Source organism: Heterocephalus glaber, unplaced genomic scaffold, assembly GCF_053883595.1.
Source record: "Heterocephalus glaber isolate CG9 unplaced genomic scaffold, H.glaber_assembly_v1.0 deba00000594, whole genome shotgun sequence".
Taxonomy (NCBI): Eukaryota; Metazoa; Chordata; class Mammalia; order Rodentia; family Bathyergidae; genus Heterocephalus; species Heterocephalus glaber.
This window is the reverse complement of record NW_028258151.1, coordinates 10455563-10477470: the sequence shown is the minus strand read 5'-3', so window position 1 is coordinate 10477470 and position 21908 is coordinate 10455563. Positions and strand designations below refer to the sequence as shown.

Here is a 21908-nt window from a genome sequence, read left to right as displayed (position 1 = left end):
TTTCAGGATTTTGACTATGATATTTCATGGAGATATTCTTTTCTGATCATGGCTATTTCAGGTTCTGTATGACTAATTTATCTGTATATTAAATTCTTTCCTTATATTTGGAAAGTTTTATGCTATTATTTCTATAAATAGGTTTATTCATGCCCTTTGTGCTGTTGTCTGATTTTTCACTTATTCTAAAGAATCCTAGAGTAGTCTTTTTTACATCATCTTACAGCTGCTATATTCATTTTCTTATTCTCTTGATTTTTGGTTTTTTTGGTACCAGGGATCGAACTCGGGTCCTTGTGCTTGTGCAGCAGGCAGCAAAACCACTGAGCTAAATCACTGGCCCTCTCTTGTTATTTTTTTTTAATTAAATTCTTTTATTGGTACATTGTAGGTATACAACACAATTACATTTCTCATTGGGAATTGTACCTTTATATGATGCATCTTGGTTCTTATTTTTTCCCCATTCCTAGCCCTCCCTTCACGCCCTCCACCCTTCCCTATTTACAAAGACTTTATTTCCATTTTTTCAATTTCTCATCATTTTTCCTTTCCCTTCTTTCCTTTCCCCTGCCCCTCCCACTACCCCTACCCCTTTGGACCTTATCTTCCTATTTTGCATTATCAATTATTCATTCTAATCATTGGTACATTTTAGGTATACAATATAATGACATTCATCATTGGAAATTTGCACTTTTACATAGTCTCTCTTGGTTCTTATTTTTCAACCTTGCCAAGCCCTCCCTTCAACCCCTCCAGTCCTCCCTATTTACAAAGATTTTGTTCCTATTTTTCCATTTTCTCATATTAATCCCATTCCCTTCTATCCTTTCCCCTAGCCCTCCCACTTCCTTCCCCTTTGCCCCTTTTCTTCCTATTTCACATTACCTATTATACATTTAGTCCTTATTTACACTTTCAGTTTCTCACACCAGAGAAACTATTTGGTATTATACATGTGTGTCCTATTTATTTCACTCAAGAGTATTGCCTCAATGTGCATCCACTTAGCTATAAATGTCTCTAATTTCTCATTTTTTATGGCTGAGTAGTACTCCATTTTATAAAAAAACCACATTTTCTTTATCTAGTCTCCAGTTGATGGGCATTTGGGCTGTTTCCAAGTTTTAGCTATTACAAACTGCGCTGCTATGAACATGGGTGCACATATATCACTGTGGTATGATTCTTTTAATTCTTTGGGGAAGATCCCCAGCAGTGGAATAGCGGGGTCAAATGGGATTTCCAGTCCTAGTTCTTTGAGGTGTCTCCATACTGATTTCCACAGTGCTTGCACCACTCTACACTCCCACCAGCAGTGGAGCAGGGTTCCTCTTTCCCCACAGCCCCACCAGCATTTGTTATTGGTTGATTTCATGATAGCAGCCATTCTTTCTGGAGTGAAGTGGAATCTCAGGGTTGTTTTCATTTGCATCTCTAGAATGACCAGTGATGTTGAACATTTTTTCATGTATTTCTTTGCTATTTCTACTTCTTTGTCTGAGAAATGTCTGTTCATTTCAGATGCCCATGTTTGGATTGGGTCTTTAAATTTGGGAGGTCTGATCTTTTTAAGTTCTTTATAGATTTGAGATAGTAGACCTTTGTCTGAGGAACAGCAGGTGAAGATTTTTTCCCACATTGTGGGTTGTCTCTTCACATTGCTGGTGGTTTCTCTTGCTGTGCAGAAGCCTTTTAATAAGAAGAAGTCCCATTTGTTGATTGTTTGTGCTAGTTCACGGGCAACTGAGGTTTTGTTCATAAAATCTTTTCCTACACCGATGTCTTCAAGAGTTCTACCTAACCTCTGTTCCAACTGGTTCAGAGTTTCTATTTTAATATTTAGATCTTTAATCCATTTTGATTTCAGTTTAGTGCATGGTGAGAGATACAGGTCTAGTTTTAATCTTTGGCAAGTTGAAGCCCAATTTTTCCAGCACCATTTATTAAAGAGGCTATCTTTCCTCCAGTGAGGGTGTTTGGCTCCTTTGTCAAAGATGAGATGGCTGAGTGTGTCTGGCATTGTTTGTGTATCTTCTAATCTGTTCCACTGGTGCTCAGGTCTGTTTGTCAGTACCATGTTGTTTTTATCACAGTAGCTTTGTAGTATAGTTGCAGGTTGGGGATTGTGATACTCCCTGCCATGTCTCTGTTCCCTAGAATTGCTTTTGCTATTCTGGGTCTCTTCTTGTTCCAAATGAATTTTTGGATTGTTTTCTCAAGGTCTATGAAGTATGCTGCTGGGATCTCAATTGGAATTGCATTAAATCTATATAGTAGTTTTGGAAGTATGGCCATTTTCACTATATTAATCCTTCCTACCCAGGAGCAGGGGATGTCTGTCCATTTTCTGATATCATCTTCAATCTCTCTTTTCAGAGTGCTATAGTTTTCAGAGAAGAGGTCTTTGATTTCTTTTGTTAGGTTGATTCCTAGGTATTTCAGTTTTTTGGATGCTATCGTGAAAGGAATTATTTGCCCTATTTCTCTCTCAGTGAGTCTGTCATTGGTGTAGAGGAAAGCTATTGATTTTTGTGTGTTGACCTTGTAACCAGCTACTTGACTGAATTGGATTATTAAGTCTAGAAGACTTTTGGTGGAGTTCTTGGGGTCTTCTATATAAAGTATCATGTCATCTGCAAATAATGACAATTTGACTTCTTCATTACCTATCTTTATTCCTTTTATTTCTTTCTCTTGTCTAATTGCCATGGCTAATGTTTCCAGAACTATATTGAACAAGAGTGGTGATAGTGGACATCCTTGTCTTGTTCCTGATTTTAGTGTGAAGGATTTCAGTTTTTGACCATTTAGTATGATATTGGCTGTTGGTTTTTCATAGATGGCTTCTATCAGTTTGAGGTAGAGACCATCTATTCCAATTTTTTGTAGGGTTTTTATCATAAATGCATGTTGGATTTTGTCAAATACTTTTTCTGTGTCTATGGAGATAATCATATGGTTTTTGTCCTTGGCTCTACTGATATAGTGTATTACATTAATTGATTTTCGTATATTGAAGCATCCCTGCATCCCTGGGATGAATCCCACTTGATCAGGGTGTATGATCTTCTTGATGATCTTCTGCATTCTGTTTGCCATTATCTTATGAAGGATTTTTACATCTATGTTCATTAGTGAGATTGGCCTATAGTTCTCTTTTTCAGTTGGGTCTTTCTCTGCTTTGGGGATCAAGGTGATGCTTGCTTCCAGGAATGAATTTGGGAGTATTGCTTCCCTTTCAATTTCACTGAAGAGTTTAAACAGTAGTGGCAGCAGTTCCTCTCTAAATGTCTTGTAGAATTCAGCAGTGAAGCCATCAGGGCGCAGGCTTTTCTTAGTTGATAAGTTTTTAATTACATTTTCAATTTCATTGGTTGATATTGGGTTGTTCAGAATTTTGAGGTCTTCTTCGTTCAACTTTGGTAATTCATATGTATCTAGGAATCTGTCCATTTCTTCTGTGTTGTCCATCTTATTGGCGTATAGGTTCTGGAAGTAGGTATTGATGATCCTCTGGATTTCTGCTGGGTCTGTTGTAATTTCACCCTTTTCATTCCTAATTGCATGGATTTGGGCCTTTTCTTTCCTTTTTCTGACAAGGTTGGCTAAAGGTTTGTCAATTTTGTTGATTCTTTCAAAGAACCAACTCTTGGCTTCATTGATTTTTTGTATCGTTCTCTTAGTCTCCATTGCACTGATTTCTCCTCTGATCTTTATAATTTCCTCCCTTGTATGAGCTTTGTGGTTGTCCTGCTCTTCTTCTTCTAGAAGCATGAGGTTCAGCATCAGGTTGTTTAATTGGGCTCATTCTGTTTTCCTAATATGCTCATTCACTGCTATGAATTTCCCTCGTAAGACTGCTTTCATTGTGTCCCATAGATTCCTATATGTTGTATTGTCATTGTCATTTAATTGAAGGAACTGTCTGATTTCTTCTTTTATTTCCTCTGTGACCCATTGGTTATTCAGAAGTGTGTTGTTCAATTTCCACCTGTTTATGAAATTCTTTGAGTTTCTTTTGGTATGGATCTTCAATTTCATTGCACTATGGTCTGATAATATACAGGGGATAACTTCAATTCCTTTACACTTACTTAAACATGTTCTATGTGTGAGTATGTGGTCTATTTTTGAGAATGACCCGTGTGCAGCTGAGAAGAATGTGTATTCTGATTTTGTGGGGTGGAAGACTGTAAACATCTGTTAAGTTCATTTGTTCAAGAGTTCGATTGAGTTCTAGTATTTCATTACTTATTTTTAGTCTAGTTGATCTATCTATTTGTGACAGTGGGGTGTTGAGGTCCCCCACTACAATTGTATTAGTGCATATATGACTTTTCATGTCCATTAGTATTTGTTTTATATAGTTGGGTGCACTAGTGTTTGGTGCATAGATATTTATGATTGTCAACTCTTCCTCTTGGATTCTTCCCTTTACAAGGATGTAGTGTCCTTCTTCGTCTCTCTTCATCAGTGTTGGTTTGAAATCTACTTGATCTGCAAAGAGGATAGCTACTTCTGCTTTTTTTCAGGTTCCTGTCACATGGACTATTGTTTTCCACCCTTTAACTTTCAGTCTATGAGTTTCCTTTTGAATTAAGTGTGTTTCTTGTATGCAGCATATTGTTGGATTTTGCTTCTTGACCCATTCTGCCAGTCTATTTCTTTTGGTGAATTGAGACCATTAACGTTGATGGTTATAACTGAAACATATTGACTTGTCATTGCCATGACTTTTTCTTTTTGTTGGGTTCTCCCCCTTTCCATTTAATTTCTTGTCATGCCAGATGGGTTCATTCTGCTTTGCTTCCTGGGCTTGTGATCCTCAATGTCTGTTCCTAGAATATTGTGTAAAATTCTTTGGAGTGCTGGTTTGGTATTCACGAAGTTCCTAAGGTGCTCTTTGTCATGAAAGTATCTTATTTCTCCATCAATTTTGAAAGATAGTTTTGCAGGGTACATCAGTCTGGGTTGGAGGCTGTTTTCCTTTAGGGCTTGAAATACGTCACTCCAAGCTCTTCTTTGCCTTGATGGTTTGTGTTGAGAAGTCTGCTGTGATTCTGATGGGCTTTCCTTTGTATGTGATTTGTTTCTTTTCTCTAACTGCTTGTAGAACTTTGTTCTTCTGTTGAGTTTCTGGAATCTTAACAATTATATGCCTATGTGTAGATTTTTTTTGATCAAGGCTATTTGGGGTCCTATATGCCTCACTTATTTGTATGTCAAGCTCTTTTCCCCTGCTTTTGAAGTTTTCTGCCATTATTTCTGTGAAGAGATTTTTTATGTCATCTGCACTCTCTCCTGTTTCTTCATTGACTCCAATCAGTCTTATGTTATTCTTCTTTGCATCATCTAGGAGCTGCTGGATTGATTTCTCATGTTCCCTTATAATTTTGAAGCAATTTTTCTTTTCCTGGTCATTAATTGCAATCTTATCTTCTATATCTGAAATTCTGTCCTCACATTGGCCCATTCTGCTGTGTATACTTTCAGTGGAGTTTTTCATGTCCTGGAAATCTATTTGCTTCTGTTTTATGGATTCCATTTGTTTCTTATGTTGGGATTCCATCATGTTCCTGAGCTCCTCTCTAGATTTATCAATTATGTCTTGCACCAGGGGCAAAATTTCTCCTGTTATCTGAGAAATTATTTCTGATTTCATTTTTTCCAGATCCCCTTTTTTTGCCAGTTCAGTGGTTCCAGGTGGTTGAGTATCAGAGTGTTCCATCTCATTTCCCTTTGGGTTGCTGTAGATGATCTGGAGTTCTGGTTTTGAGACTTATTTACGTGTTTTCTCATTTGGACTGGGCCAGGGGGCTGTTAGTGCCTGCACGGATTACCTCCTCTGAGCTGGGTGAAGTGGGCCAGAGGCCGCGAGCAGCGGTAGGGATGGTGACCCAAAAGCCCTTTCCTGTGGGCTGGAAGCAGCAGGAGGGATGGTGGCCGGGAAGCCCCTTCCTCTGGACCAGGAGCAGTGGGATGGTGGCTCAGAAGCCCCTCCCTCTGGCCCGGGAGTGGTGGGAGGGATGGTGGCCTGGAAGCCCCTTCCTCTGGGCCAGGAGCAGCGGGACAGAAGGTGGCCCAAAAACCCTTTCCTCTGGGCTGGGAGCAGCAGGAGGGATGGTGACCGGGAAGCCCCTTCCTCTGGACCAGGAGCAGTGGGACGACGGCTCAGAAGCCCCTACCTCTGGGCCGGGAGCAGCAGGACTCAGTACCTTGATCTGGTGGTCTGGTGTCCCCTGTGTCTTTGTAGTGTGGAACCAGGTGGCTGCCTGTCTGCAGCGGGGTGATTTGGTGTCTTCCGCACGACTCAGGACCTCGGTAGGGCATGCACAGACCTTCCTGTGTGCAGTGGGCTCTGCTTTATTTTTTTATTATTTAATTGTATTTGGTTTTCTGAGGCAGGGTCTTGCCATGTAGTTCAAGTTGGTTTTGAACTCATGGTGATCCTGCCTCACTTTCTTAGGAGGCCACTAGAAAAGATACTTTATCTTTTCCAAGAAAAGGAACATATAGGATCTAGGAAATGGAAGCCTCAGCACAGGTGAGTTAAAGGTAAGTCCCAGGACAGCAGCTGTGTGGGAAAGCAGGAGGCAGGAGGGTGGAAGCTCCAGGATGGCCACCCACAAGGAGGCAAACTGATGAGCTATGACGACCCACTTGGGAGACACAGTGAAAGAAGACTTTCACTCCTAGAGCAGTTTAGGATATATTAATATGAGATACATAAAAAACTAAGCAAATGAGACAAATGTTAAGGAAAAAGCTATATGAAAAGGGAAATATACTCATATGGCTTATCGATAAGAAATATTTCATAGTGTAAGCACTGACTATTGATCTAATCCAAAGACAAAATTATAATATAAAGAGGGAGGGGAAGAAGTATATTTGCAGGGGGGCTTGCATATTAGACAGTCAAATACTCACAAATACTCATCTTCAAAATGGGAAGCTGATAGAAATGTAAAACTTAAAACTTAAAAATAGCAGTATCAATAAGTATTGCTATAAATACCAAAAGAACCAAAAAAAAAACAAACCACTGAACGTTTAAAGTTTGTTTTTGAAAAACATTTGGGGGAAGGGGCATAGGACTACTGGATTACTGTTTTTACAATGAACTTTGTAGATCATTGAATTCAAAAATTTTGTTTATTTACTGTACTGGGAATCAAACTCAGGGCTTTCACACTCTACTACAGTACATGCCTAGCCTTTTTATTTTTTTTATTTTGAGGCAAGGTCTTGCTAAGTTGCCCAGGTTGGGGTCAAACTTGCCATCCTCTTGCCTCACCCTCTCAGAGTGTTGGGATTACAGGCGTATACTACCGTGCATGGCTAGAAATTTTACACTATAAAGATATAAGTAGATAAATATAAAATTAAATTAAAATTTTCTTTGTAAACTCTAAAGTGACAGTTAAAAGTCTCAGTATTATTAATAATATTAATAATAAACCATTTCTTCAGTAGACCAGGTACGATGTTTTAGTGTGATAGATCACACATTGATGGGTGGAACACTACTTGATGTATAGTAAATGCTCAATAAAGGTTTTTTTTTTTGAGACAAGGTCTCACTATGGAGTTCAGGCTGGCCTTGAACTCACTGTGTAGCCCAGGCTGGCCTCAAGCTCATGGTGAGCCTCCTGTCTCAGCTTCCCAAGTGCTGGAATTACAGACATACACCATCATGCCTGGCAATAAAGGTTTCTTTCTTCTAGTACTTGTAAACAAAAATTCCGAAAAAATTCCCTCTTATGAAAATATGTTAAAGGGCTCTAATAAAGCGTTAAAATGTTTCTGTAAGTAAAATATAATGCTATAGTAGTGTTAAATGTAACTCTTAGAAAAGAACCAGAAGAGAAAAAAGTGAGTTATTTTGACTTGTGTGAATGTGTGTATCAATTTTTTATGAGGGAATTATAAAAATTATGTAATTTTAAAAGGAATAATTTAATACTGAAAAAATTATAGTTCTGTGGCTACAACACAGAAATTAAATAACTTATAATTGACTTAAATTGTTTCATGCTTTCCCAAACGTCATGGTTACTCAATCAGAAGGAAAAACATTCTTGTTAATCACAGTGTAAGCTTTCTTCCTAATATGGTATAAACAGTTTTAAAGTTCTTACTGTATGACATCTTAGGGTGTGTATTTTCTTAACTCCCAGAGGAAGATTAGTAATATATCATGTGCCTTTAAAAAAAAAACCAAAACCAATGTTGTTATTCAGACATTATTTGGAGTCCTGGAAAGCTCAGGTTTTTTACTTTATAATTAAGCAATGATGCAATCTGAGTGGATGTATTTGAGGTAATCATAGGCAGTCTTACAATAATATTTGCCTTGAGATTTAGGAGTAAATGCTCAGGGAAAAGGAGAACTTTCTAGAAATTCTGTTTTAAATATCTTTTGTGAATTTCATAGATATTCTTAACAAATATAGTATTAAATGTTCCAAAACCCATGTTCCTCAATTTGTAGAAGGATAAAGCGTTCTTAGAAGATTTCTACAATTCACCACTTCACGTTTTTCATAAATTCTGAATGTCAGTGTTACATTCTAATGCAAATGGTGAAAAGAAATGCAAATGATGACAATCCTTTACTACCTTTTTTTTTTTTAAGTAATAACTGCCTGGTGTCAGGGAAAGAAGAATTTGGTGGGGTGTAGGGAACAGGGAAAGGGGACGTTACTAGAACCTCTGCAGTAAGTCCTAGTCTCCTACAAGCCAGGACAGCACAAGGTGAATTAATTAGACAGAAGGGGCTGGGGATTTAGCTCAGTGGCACTGCACCTGCCTTGCAAGCACAAGGTCCTGAGTTTGATCCCCAGTACCAAAAAAAAGGAAAAAATAAATAAATAAAGATTAATTAGACAGAAAAGATAGAAAAAATGAGACTTAGAGAAGAAGCTGAGCTTTGGGCTTCATCAGTGCTGCTCTGAGCAGCAAAGACAAAAGCCCTGAGCTTTCCACACCTTTATTCAGTACATCTGGAGAAATGAATGTAACAGATGACTCAGGGCAGACAGAGTTCAGTACATCAGAGAGTAACAAATGTAAAAAGTGACTCAGAGGGCAAGGGCCCCAACTGCCTGGAAAAGCCTAGAACAATGAGGAACTGTGCAGATGAAGATTTTGTTCCTCCCCGGATGTCTTTAGCTGGTGTAATCTTGTCCTGGAGCATTACAGCATCACAGGACCATTGAGGTCTTAGCCTTGACTGGAGGCCAAAATGGAGTTTTGTCTCGACCTGCCATAGCTGGCCTGTAGGCAGGAGAACTAGGCCTAATCATAATTTAATTGTGAAATGATTTTCTCCCAAAATTGTGTAGAATTGCTCCCGACAGTGAAGAAATGAGATTGAGGGGTACAGGTCATAGTGACAGTGGGTGGCTATTGAGAGCCTGAGGATGGCGCAGGATCCCATGCATATGAGAAAGGGGAAGGACAAGGAAAGGACCATGTTGGTCCCCTAAGATAAAGATAAAGATCTAGAGGGAATATTAATAACAATACTGGCACCAATGGAAAGGTGAAATCCTGTTGAAAAACTCAGTATGCAGAATGAGCCCTTGAGTGTCTACACTCAGGACTGACACTTTCTTGTATCTTTGGATCTGGCTGAAATTCAAGTATTTCAGTTTCCTAGGAAGGCTCTTCCTGACCTCCGCATTCTCCCAATGCATCCTTTCCTTCCAAGTGTTTATTGAGGTTGAATTTTACACATAGTGTTGTGATTCTTTTATTTTATTATTCTACTCAAAAGACTGTAAGCTCCCTAAGGAGAATCCCCCCCCCCCCTTTTTTTAGCTCACAGTATCCTAGTATCTGTTAATGTGCCTGGTCCATTGTAGATTCTACACAATTAGTGTGTGTGTGTGTGTCTGTGTGTGTGGTATTGGGGGCTGAACCTGGGGCCTTTGCACTGAGCTACATCCTCAGCCATTTTTTAAGCAAAACGTTTATTGGTGCATTTTAGATATACATAATGATAACATTCATCAGAGGGAATTTGTACTAATACATGATATATCTTGCTTCTTTTTTTCCCCCATACCCCCATGTACAAAAGCTTTGTTTCCATTTTTCCTTCAATTTTCTCTTTTTTCTTGCCCCTTCTTTCCTTTCCCCCTCTTCTTCTCTTGTCCCCCTTCTCATCTGAGCATTTGCTTCCCATTTCCCAGTGTTTATTATACATTTTAGTCCTTATTTCCATTTTCAGTTTCTCATACCAGAGAAACAATGTGGTATTTAAACATGTGTGTTCAATTTATTTCACTTAAGAGTGTGGTCTCAAGGTGCATCCATTTAGCTATAAATGTCTCAAGCTCATCATTCTTTATGGCAGAGTAGTATAACAAACCCCACATCTTCTTTATTCATTAGTCAGTTGACGGGCATATGGGCTGTTTCCAAAACTTAGCTTTAACAAATTGGGCTACTATAAACATGGGTGTGCATTTATCACTGTGGTATAATGCTTTTAATTCTTTTATACTTTTTTTTTTTTGGTACTGGGGATTGAACTCGGGACCTTACACTTTCAAGGCAGGCTGCAGAACCACTGAGCTAAATCCCCAGCCCTTAATGCTTTTAATTCTTTTGGGAAGATACCAAGAAGGGGAATAGCTGGGTCAAGTGGAACCTCCAATTTTATTTCTTTGAGGAATCTCCACACTGATTTTCATAGTGGTTGCAACAGTCTACACTCCCACCAACAGTGGAGAAGGGTTCCTTTTCCCTACAGCCCCTCTAGCATTTGTTATTGGTTGATTTCATGATAGCAACCATTCTTTCTGGAGTGAGATGGAATCTCAGCATTGGTTTCATTTGGATCTCTCAAATGAACAGTGATGTTGAACATTTTTTTATATATTTGCTGTTTTCTACTTCTTCATTGAGAAGTATCTATTCATTTCAGATGCTCATTTTTGGATTGGGTCTTTAAATTTGGAGATGTGGTTTTTTTTAGTTATTTATGTATTCTAGATATTAGTCCTTTGTCTGAGGAATAGTTGGTGAAAATTTTTTCCCAATCTGTGGGTTGTCTTTTCACTCTGTTGGTGCTTTCTCTTACTGTGCAGAAGCTTTTTAATAAGATGAGATCCCAGTTGTTGATTATTTGTAATATTTCCTGTGCTATTGGGATTTTGTTCATAGTGTTTGCCTATACCAGTGTCTTCGGGAGTTCTGCCTATTCTATCTTCCAGCAGATTAAGTGTTTCTGTGTTAATATTTAGATCTTTGATCCATTTTGATTTTAGTTTAGTGGATAGTGAAAGATATGGTCCAATTTTAATCTTGGGTAAGTCAGTTTGGAAAGCCAGTTTTCCCAGCACCATTTATTAAGTAGGCTATCTTTCTTCCAGGGAAGGTGTTTGGCTCCTGTCAAAGATAAGGTCCCAGCCATTTGAAAAAAAAAATGGAAACAGAGTGTCTTGTTACTTCCTTGTTGGTGAGACAAAATGGCCCCATTGGATCTGTACTCAGAGATGTGATAGTCCACATGGCCAGTGCCTGCAGCATGTCTGGGAAATATCCAGACTGACTAGAGCAATTCACAGAAGCATAGAGAATGCTGCAGCTTTGGTGGCACTTTTCTCTGTATCTTGCAACCCAGAACCAAATCCTATTTGTTCAATGACAAAGCATCTAATTAATAGTGTATTTTGTAACTGGGAGAGTAGTACTGAGGAATGATCTTTGAACAGCATGACAGGAATCTGGGGAAAAATTACACACTATTGAAATGGATTTTTTCATTTAATTAAAAAAGATAACCGGCCAGTCACCCTCTCTGGGAGACATCTGAACTGAATAACTCACCAGTCACTGCAGTCTGTGGCATCCACTGCTCTATTCCACTGGTGCATTTCTCCTTGGAGGCCTCTGGGGTCATCAGTAGTTGCCCTTCGTCTGCAGGTTCAATCTGCCCCTCCTGCACTGAGTCAGGGCTCAAGGAGAAAGCGCTGCTTGCCACTTCCTTCTTCTGCATTGAAATCCTTCTCTTTGCTCTTCCTGGCTCCAGTTTTCACTTCAGATCCTTGCAGGGTCCCAGGGACTCACTTCCCCTCTCCTTCTCTTCCTCGTGTTACTATACTCCTGCATCTGGAGACCAAATCTCAGGAAGGCCGTCTTCCTGGAAGTCCAGCCAATCATTTGTTGACACTTATATTGTTTCCATACCTTGGCTATTGTGGATAATGTAATGCTAGAATGGCATAATTCGTTTCTGTTTCTTTGGATATGCACCTAGCAGTGGAATTAGTAAGCCAAATAAACTTTGTACCCTAGATGCATTTGTAGGCCTGGCTCATGAGTGAGCATGAGATTATTTCTGAAATCTGTGGGGAATCATGAGATTAAAGAAAAATCAAGACTCTGGATACAATTACACCAGCCATTCAACCTCTATTCAAGAAATTTGAATTTAACAACAACAAAAATACTGGATCCATTACAGGTCCCAGTGGTCAAAATAACACCAGGTGGGGCCTGGAATTTAGCTCAGTGGTTCTGGCACCTGCCAAACGAGGCCCCGAGTTCAATCCCCAGTACCAAAAAAAAAACAAACACCAGGTGACGAATTAAGGGATACACATAAAATCTTGGGTTATAAAAATTGTCTATGGTCATGGTACATAGCCAAGTGTACCCAAGTGTATATACATGTAACTGAACTGCAGTTGCTGAGAGGCAGTACCCAAGCACCCAGCAACTTCACGATGAAATGGGAGTACAAGTAGTTTGATACTGAGCCAGTCTCATTAAATTACAAATAAATTTTCAAATTCATTTTGCTATCCATGGAGAGAGATAAATGACACTCATTAACTTACCTAATTGACCTTTGCTAGCAGTATTAGGTTCAGCCTGTATTCCTCTATCTTTCATTTAGTAGTCACTTGAGAAAGGAGAGTAATCTTTTGAAAGGTACCTTACAATGGGTTAGTGATTTCCATTCAATATCCTTAAGATATTACTTGAAAATAACAATTAATTGAATAGTGCATATGTCAATTGTTCTGTGCCTGTTTCCTCTGTGGAACACTTCATTCCTTCATCTTTGAAAACACGTTAATGTGCTGGGGAAACAGTCAATTAGCAGTGAACAGTCATCAAAGATTATTATGAGAACATATGAACTTGAAAGGTTAGAATATGACGCCATAAAGTTAAATAATTGTCTTCTGAAAATATTTGTAGCTTAGATGTGACATGCTTGGATGTTGGGGAAATTTTGTGAGGAGTGAAAATCAAAGCAAGATTTTTCTTTCCTTCCCTGCTTCTGCAATTTGCTCAGCAAATTTTCCTTATTATGAAAATTAGTTGAGTCGAGGAAAAAAGAAGCTCAGTTCCTGTTGGATGAGTTGTTTAGGAGCTTAGCCTGTCTTAGATTGAGAGGAAGAATAGCACAAAGCTGTCCAGAATGAAATGAGGGCCACCAAGTGGGAGATGAGTGTGCTCTGGTCAAGCACACCGAGTTTGAGGGCCTTACCCGATGGAGGCCTAGCAGAGGATATTGTCCCTGCAGGGGTGGTGTCCCTCTGGGATGAACCTACTGCATCCTGCCTGGATTCATCCATGCCCTCCCTGCTGTTGGGAAGACCCGTGTTTGAAAGTCTGCCTTTCACATTTTAGTGAAAGCTCCACTGTGGGTTAGATTGTTCACTTGTGGCTCAGAGCACCAGTCCTGAAAGATGAAGGGCATTGTTGTTTTTTTCGTTTTGTTTTTTTGTTTGGTTCGGGGGATCAAACTTGGGACCTTGCACTTACTGAGCTAAATCCCCGGCCCTGAAGGGCATGGTTGAATGGCTTATTCCTGTGTGGCTAGATACTGTGCCAGACAGTTGATTTTCCCCAACTGACTTGTTTTTGTTGCTTTGTTTTTTGCTGGGGCTTGCAGGCACTAGGCAAGTTCTCTACCACTGAGCTATATCCCTAGCTCTTTAAAAATTTTATGTTGAGAAAGGGTCTTGTGAAATTGCTCTGTTGGCCTCAAACTTGAGATCCTCTTGCTTCAGCCTGGTGAGTAGCTGGAACTATAGGCATGTACCACCATGCCTGGCCCTGGTTTGTTGTTTTACTCCTGAATAAGTCAGTCCTTTTTACTTCATACAATAAACCTTCATCTATTTGAAGAAAATCATCCAGCCATCTTTCTCATGAACGTCATCTTTTTCTTTTTTTTTAAATTTTAATTTTACCAGAATGAACACTGCTGGCTTTCCTGGAGCCTACACCGTTTATGTTATTACACAGCTTATCCACTGTCCTTCTAAAGCTCAAGGACAAACTTCCTTCAAATTTTACTTGTCCTGGAGGAAAGGGCTTTTGGGCCTCTGTCCCTCCTTACATTTCCGGCCCAGAGGAAAGGGCTTTTGGGCTGCCTTCTGTCCCGCTGCTCCCAGCCCAGAGGTAGGGGCTTCTGAGCCGCTGTCCCACCACTCCTGGTCCAGAGGAAGGGGCTTCCGTGCCACCATCCCTACCGCCACTCCCGGCCCTTGGCCCACCTCTCCCAGCTCAGAAGAGGTGAGCCATGCGGGTGCCAACAGCACCCCCACCTGCCCCCCCAGTCGAAATGAGAAAACACGTAAATAAGTCTCAAAACCAGAATTCCAGATCACCTACAGCAACCCAAAGGGAAATGAGATGGAACACGCTGATACTCAACCACCTGGAACCACTGAACTGGCAACAAAAGGGGATCTGGAAAAAATGAAATCAGAAATAATTTCTCAGATAACAGGAGAAATTGTGCTCCTAGTGCAAGACATGATTAATAAATCTAGAGAGGACCTGAGGAATATGATGGAACCCCAAAATAGGAAACAAATGGAATCCATAAAACATATGCAAATAGATTTCCAGGACATGAAAAACTCCATTGAGAGTCTACACAGCAGAATGGGCCAATGTGAGGACAGAATTTCAGATATAGAAGATAAGATTGCAATTAATGACCAGGAAAAGAAAAATTGCTTCAAAATTATAAAGGAACATGAGAAGTCAATCCAGCAGCTCCTAGATGATGCAAAAAAGAATAACATAAGACTGATTGGAGTCAATGAAGAAACAGGAGAGAGTGCAGGTGACATAAAAAGACTCTTCACAGAAGTAATGGCAGAAATCTTCCCAAGCAGGGGAAAAGAACTTAACATACAGATAAGTGAGGCATATAGGACTCCAAATAGCCTTGATCAAAAAAATCTACACATAGGCATATAACTGTTAAGATTCCAGAAACTCAACAGAAGAACAAAGTTCTACAAGCAGTTAGAGAAAAGAAACAAATCACATACAAAGGAAAGCCCATCAGAATCACATCAGACTTCTCAATGCAAACCCTCAAGGCAAAGAAGAGCTTGGAGTGATGTATTTCAAGCCCTAAAAAAAAACAACCTCCAACCCAGATTGATGTACCCTGCAAAACTATCTTTCAAAATTGATGGAGAAATAAGATACTTTCATGACAAAGAGCACCTTAGGAACTTTGTGAATACCAAACCAGCACTCCAAAAAATTTTACACAATATCCTAGGAATAGACATTGAGAATCACAAGCCCAGGAAGCAAAGCAGAATGAACCCATCTGGCATGACAAGAAATTAAATGGAAAGGGGGAGAACCCAACAAAAAGAAAAAGTCATGGCAATGACAAGTCAATATGTTTCAGTTATAACCATCAATGTTAATGGTCTCAATTCACCAATCAAAAGAAATACACTGGCAGAATGGGTCAAGAAGCAAAATCCAACAATATGCTGCATACAAGAAACACACTTAATTCAAAAGGAAACTCATAGACTGAAAGTTGAAGGGTGGAAAACAATAGTCCATGTGACGGGAACCCAAAAAAAAGCAGAAGTAGCTATCCTCTTTGCAGATCAAGTAGATTTCAAACCAACACTGATGAAGAGAGATGAAGGACACTACATCCTTGTAAAGGGAAGAATCCAAGAGGAAGAGATGACAATCATAAATATCTATGCACCAAACACTAGTGCACCCAACTATATAAAACAAATACTAATGGACATGAAAAGTCATATATGCACTAATACAATTGTAGTGGGGGACCTCAACACCCCACTGTCACAAATAGATAGATCAACTAGACTAAAAATAAGTAATGAAATACTAGAACTCAATCGAACTCTTGAACAAATGAACTTAACAGATGTTTACAGAGTCTTCCACCCCACAAAATCAGAATACACATTCTTCTCAGCTGCACATGGATCATTCTCCAAAATAGACCACATACTCACACATAGAACATGTTTAAGTAAGTGTAAAGGAATTGAAGTTATCCCCTGTATATTATCAGACCATAGTGCAATGAAATTGAAGATCCATACCAAAAGAAACTCAAAGAATTTCATAAACAGGTGGAAATTGAACAACACACTTCTGAATAACCAATGGGTCACAGAGGAAATAAAAGAAGAAATCAGACAGTTCCTTCAATTAAATGACAATGACAGTACAACATATAGGAATCTATGGGACACAATGAAAGCAGTCTTACAAGGGAAATTCATAGCAGTGAATGAGCATATTAGGAAAACAGAATGAGCCCAATTAAACAACCTGATGCTGAACCTCAAGCTTCTAGAAGAAGAAGAGCAGGACAAGCCCAAAGCTCATACAAGGGAGGAAATTATAAAGATCAGAGGAGAAATCAATGCAATGGAGACTAAGAGAACGATACAAAAAATCAATGAAGCCAAGAGTTGATTCTTCGAAAGAATCAACAAAATTGACAAACCTTTAGTCAACCTTGTCAGAAAGAGGAAAGAAAAGTCCCAAATCCATGCAATTAGGAATAAAAAGGGTGAAATTACAACAGACCCAGCAGAAATCCAGAGGATCATCAATACCTACTTCCAGAACCTATACGCCAATAAGATGGACAACACAGAAGAAATGGACAGATTCCTAGATACATATGAATTACCAAAGTTGAACGAAGAAGACCTCAAAATTCTGAACAACCCAATATCAACCAATAAAATTGAAAATGTAATTAAAAACTTATCAACTAAGAAAAGCCTGCACCCTGATGGCTTCACTGCTGAATTCTACAAGACATTTAGAGAGGAACTGCTGCCACTATTGTTTAAACTCTTCAATGAAATTGAAAGGGAAGCAGTACTCCCACATTCATTCCTGGAAGCAAGCATCACCTTGATCCCCAAAGCAGAGAAAGACCCAACTGAAAAAGAGAACTATAGGCCAATCTCACTAATGAACATAGATGCAAAAATCCTTAATAAGATACTGGCAAACAGAATGCAGAAGATCATCAAGAAGATCATACACCCTGATCAAGTGGGATTCATCCCAGGGATGCAGGGATGCTTCAATATATGAAAATCAATTAATGTAATACACTATATCAATAGCCAAGGACAAAAACCATATGATTATCTCCATAGATGCAGAAAAAGCATTTCACAAAATCCAACATGCATTTATGATAAAAACCCTACAAAAAATTGGAATAGATGGTCTCTACCCCAAACTGATAGAAGCCATCTATGAAAAACCAACAGCCAATATCATACTAAATGGTCAAAAACTGAAATCCTTCACACTAAAATCAGGAACAAGACAAGGATGTCCACTATCACCACTCTTGTTCAATATAGTTCTGGAAACATTAGCCATGGCAATTAGACAAGAGAAAGAAATAAAAGGAATAAAGATAGGTAATGAAGAAGTCAAATTGTCATTATTTGCAGATGACATGATACTCTATATAGAAGACCCCAAGAACTCCACCAAAAGTCTTCTAGACTTAATAACCAAATTCAGTCAAGTAGCTGCTTACAAGGTCAACACACAAAAATCAATAGCTTTCCTCTACATGAAAGACAGACTCACTGAGAGAGAAATAGGGCAAGTAATTCCTTTTGCAATAGCATCCAAAAAACTGAAATACCTAGGAATCAACCTAACAAAAGAAATCAAAGACCTCTTCTCTGAAAACTATAGCACTCTGAAAAGAGAGATTGAAGATGATATCAGAAAATGGACAGACATCCCCTGCTCCTGGGTAGGAAGGATTAATATAGTGAAAATGGCCATACTTCCAAAACTACTATATAGATTTAGTGCAATTCCAATTGAGATCCCAGCAGCATACTTCATAGACCTTGAGAAAACAATCCAAAAATTCATTTGGAACAAGAAGAGACCCAGAATAGCAAAAGCAATTCTAGGTAACAGAGACATGGCAGGGAGTATCACAATCCCCAACTTGCAACTATACTACAAAGCTACTGTGATAAAAACAGCATGGTACTGACAGACCTGAGGACCAGTGGAACAGATTAGAAGATACACAAACAATGCCAGACACACTCAGCCATCTCATCTTCGATAAAGGAGCCAAACACCCTCACTGGAGGAAAGATAGCCTCTTTAATAAATGGTGCTGGAAAAATTGGCTTTCAACTTGCCAAAGATTAAAACTAGACCTATATCTCTCACCATGCACTAAACTGAAATCAAAATGGATTAAAGATCTAAATATTAAAATAGAAACTCTGAACCAGTTGGAACAGAGGTTAGGTAGAACTCTTGAAGACATTGGTGTAGGAAAAGATTTTATGAACAAAACCTCAGTTGCCCGTGAACTGGCACAAACAATCAACAAGTGGGATATCTTCTTATTAAAAGGCTTCTGCATAGCGAGAGAAACCACCAGCAATGTGAAGAGACAACCCACAATGTGGGAAAAAATCTTCACCTGCTGTTCCTCAGACAAAGGTCTACTATCTTGAATCTATAAAGAACTTAAAAAGATCAGACCTCCCAAATTTAAAGACCCAATCCAAACATGGGCATCTGAAATGAACAGACATTTCTCAGACAAAGAAGTAGAAATAGCAAAGAAATACATGAAAAAATGTTCAACATCACTGGTCATTGGAGAGATGCAAATGAAAACAACCCTGAGATTCCACCTCACCCCAGAAAGAATGGCTGCTATCATGAAATCAACCAATAACAAATGCTGGCTGGGCTGTGGGGAAAGAGGAACCCTGCTCCACTGCTGGTGGGAGTGTAGAGTGGTGCAAGCACTGTGGAAATCAGTATGGAGATACCTCAAAGAACTAGGACTGGAAGTCCCATTTGACCCCACTATTCCCCTGCTGGGGATCTTCCCCAAAGAATTAAAAGAATCATACCACAGTGATATATGTGCTCCCATGTTCATAGCAGCACAGTTTGTGATAGCTAAAACTTGGAAACAGCCCAAATGCCCATCAACTGGAGACTGGATAAAGAAAATGTGGTTTTTTTTTTATTTAAATGGAGAACTACTCAGACATAAAAAATGAGAAATTAGAGACATTTATAGCTAAGTGGATGCACATTGAGGCGATACTCTTGAGTGAAATAAATAGGACACACATGTATAACACCAAATAGTTTCTCTGGTGTGAGAAACTGAAAGTGTAACTAAGGACTAAATGGTATATAGATAATGTGAAATAGGAAGAAAAGGGGCAAAGAGGAAAGAAGTGGGAGGGGTAGGGGAAAGGAAAGAAGGGAATGGAACTAATATGAGAAAATGGAAAAATAGGAACAAAATCTTTGTAAATAGGGAGGAATGGAGGAGTTGAAGGGAGGGCTGGGCAAGGATGAAAAATAAGAACCAAGAGAGATTACGTAAAGGTGCAAATTTCCAATGATGAATGTCATTATATTATATACCTAAAATGTACCAATGATTAGAATGAATAATTGATAATGCAAAATAGGAAGATAAGGTCCAAAGGGGTAGGGGTAGTGGGAGGGGCAGGGGAAAGGAAAGAAGGGAAAGGAAAAATGATGAGAAATTGAAAAAATGGAAATAAAGTCTTTGTAAATAGGGAAGGGTGGAGGGGGTGAAGGGAGGGCTAGGAATGGGGAAAAAATAAGAACCAAGATGCATCATATAAAGGTACAATTCCCAATGAGAAATGTAATTGTGTTGTATAACTACAATGTACCAATAAAAGAATTTAAGAAAAAAAATTTTACCTGTCCTATGAGGAAATCCTTAATTAACTCCACTGTTAGGTGTGTGTGTGTGTATAGCTGGGGATCAAACCCATGGCCTCATATTGCTAAGCACACACTCTACCACCAACCTACATCCCCAGCCTGCCCCCCCATTTTACTGTGTAGCCCAGGCTAGCCTTGAACTCAAGATTCTTCTGTCTCAGCCTCCTAAAGTAGCTCAGATTATAGGTGCATACCACCATGCCTGGCTTAATTCCGTTGTTTACTAATTATTCCCTCCTGAATTCCTGCATGGTTTAATTCACCTAATCAAACAGTCTTAACCTGGCTCCTCCAATTGTCCAGCATTAGTCTTTAGCTTTTTTTACTTTTTTTTTTGGTACCGGGTATCGAACTCGGGAACTTGCGCTTGTGAGGCACAGTTTTTAGCTTTTAAAACTCCATGCCTTACCCCATTGAGGATGAGGACCATGTATTCTCTCTTTGAGAAGACACATCACAACATAATGTTGACTATATATTCCTTCCTGAGTGCTGTGCAAAGACTTAATCACCCTTTCTTCGGGAGTACGTTTATGTTTACAGAAGACTACACTTACTTATCATGTAACTCTGCATTGAGCACTGGCCTTTCATTGATCTCCAGAATGTGTAGCTTATCCCAAGAACTGCATATTCCAAGCCACTCTAGTTATGGAGGTTCATCACATCCTGGAAGCTCTATGTGATTTTATGAGTGGTTACCAATCAATGAGGTAGTTATTGTTATGATTTCCAAGATCACACAGCAGACATACATAGTAATAAATAGCACTGCTGGCTCCCCACACAGCTCTCTTGTACCTCTCAGTCCTCCTGCCCTTTGTGGTGGAAGCCTCACCTTGCCTTGTTGCCATGTTGAAGGAAAGAAATCATTATGTTTAGTAGTCAATAGAAACAGAATACATTAGCTCAGTAAATTTGGGATGGACTTTGAGAGAAACAGACAGGATGAAGAGGGGGAGGCTGCCCCAGATTTACACTTCTGTGGCTCAAGAGTACAGATGACCAGGATCAAAGCTGAAGCCCAGGCAGGAGGTGGAGGGTCCCCCCTCTCATCACAGTCTGTGGGCACTGTCCTCAGCTGTCCAGGTTTCAGGGTCGCCTCTGTTTGCAAGGAAAGTGACCTATATGGAAGGAAACTAGTTGGGGTATGGTAACCTGTGTAATTAGGGTTGACATGAACTGTGGTTAAGTTAGCTCCAGTTAGAGAATGATTTCAGGAGTAGTTTGTTAGGGGGGTGTATCCCAGTAAAGGAGGAGACTGAGCTCAGGACTTGGTCTGTAGATATGTCAGAAGATATATAAAATCCTCCGCACACTTTAATGCCTCTTGTTTGTATGGGTTTGGTAATAGGCTTCTGGAATGATTTGGGTTAGTGTAAGAAGGAATTGCAAAGTTGTTAGTCGGTGTGGCCAGGTCTGTGCCATCTGGCACTGGGTATGCACAGGGCTGTGTCCAGTCAATCACTGGAGTAGGTTCCCACAGGGTGGCTTTGGGCAAAGCAGTTCCCTTCTGCTGAGACAATCCCTGGTGGGCCGTGGGGATGGGGCTGTGGAGGACAGAGATAGGGGAAAGGGCAGGGCCAATCTCTGAGCCATCATAAGCAAGAATTCCCACAGTTTAGGGCATAAGTACTCCAGTTCTCAACATGACCAGGAGGTGCACACAGAATCCCCTATATTACACCAAAGTGCGCTGTGTCTCTCTGATCCTTGACCTTGGTTTTAGCCTTGTAACTTGCCTTCATCAACAGATGAGGCAGAAGTCAATAAACCAGTTCCAGGCCCCGCCCTTAGGAAACCTTGCATATTTCCAGTTTACTTCT

At 39.6% G+C, this 21908-nt stretch overlaps 1 protein-coding gene across 7 annotated transcripts in view; it reads left to right on the top strand.

Annotated features, from left to right (window-relative positions):
- The window catches only part of Prim2 (DNA primase subunit 2), a 397094-nt gene that overhangs the window by 26556 nt on the left and 348630 nt on the right, over positions 1–21908 (top strand). The gene's annotated exons all lie outside the window — the stretch shown is intronic.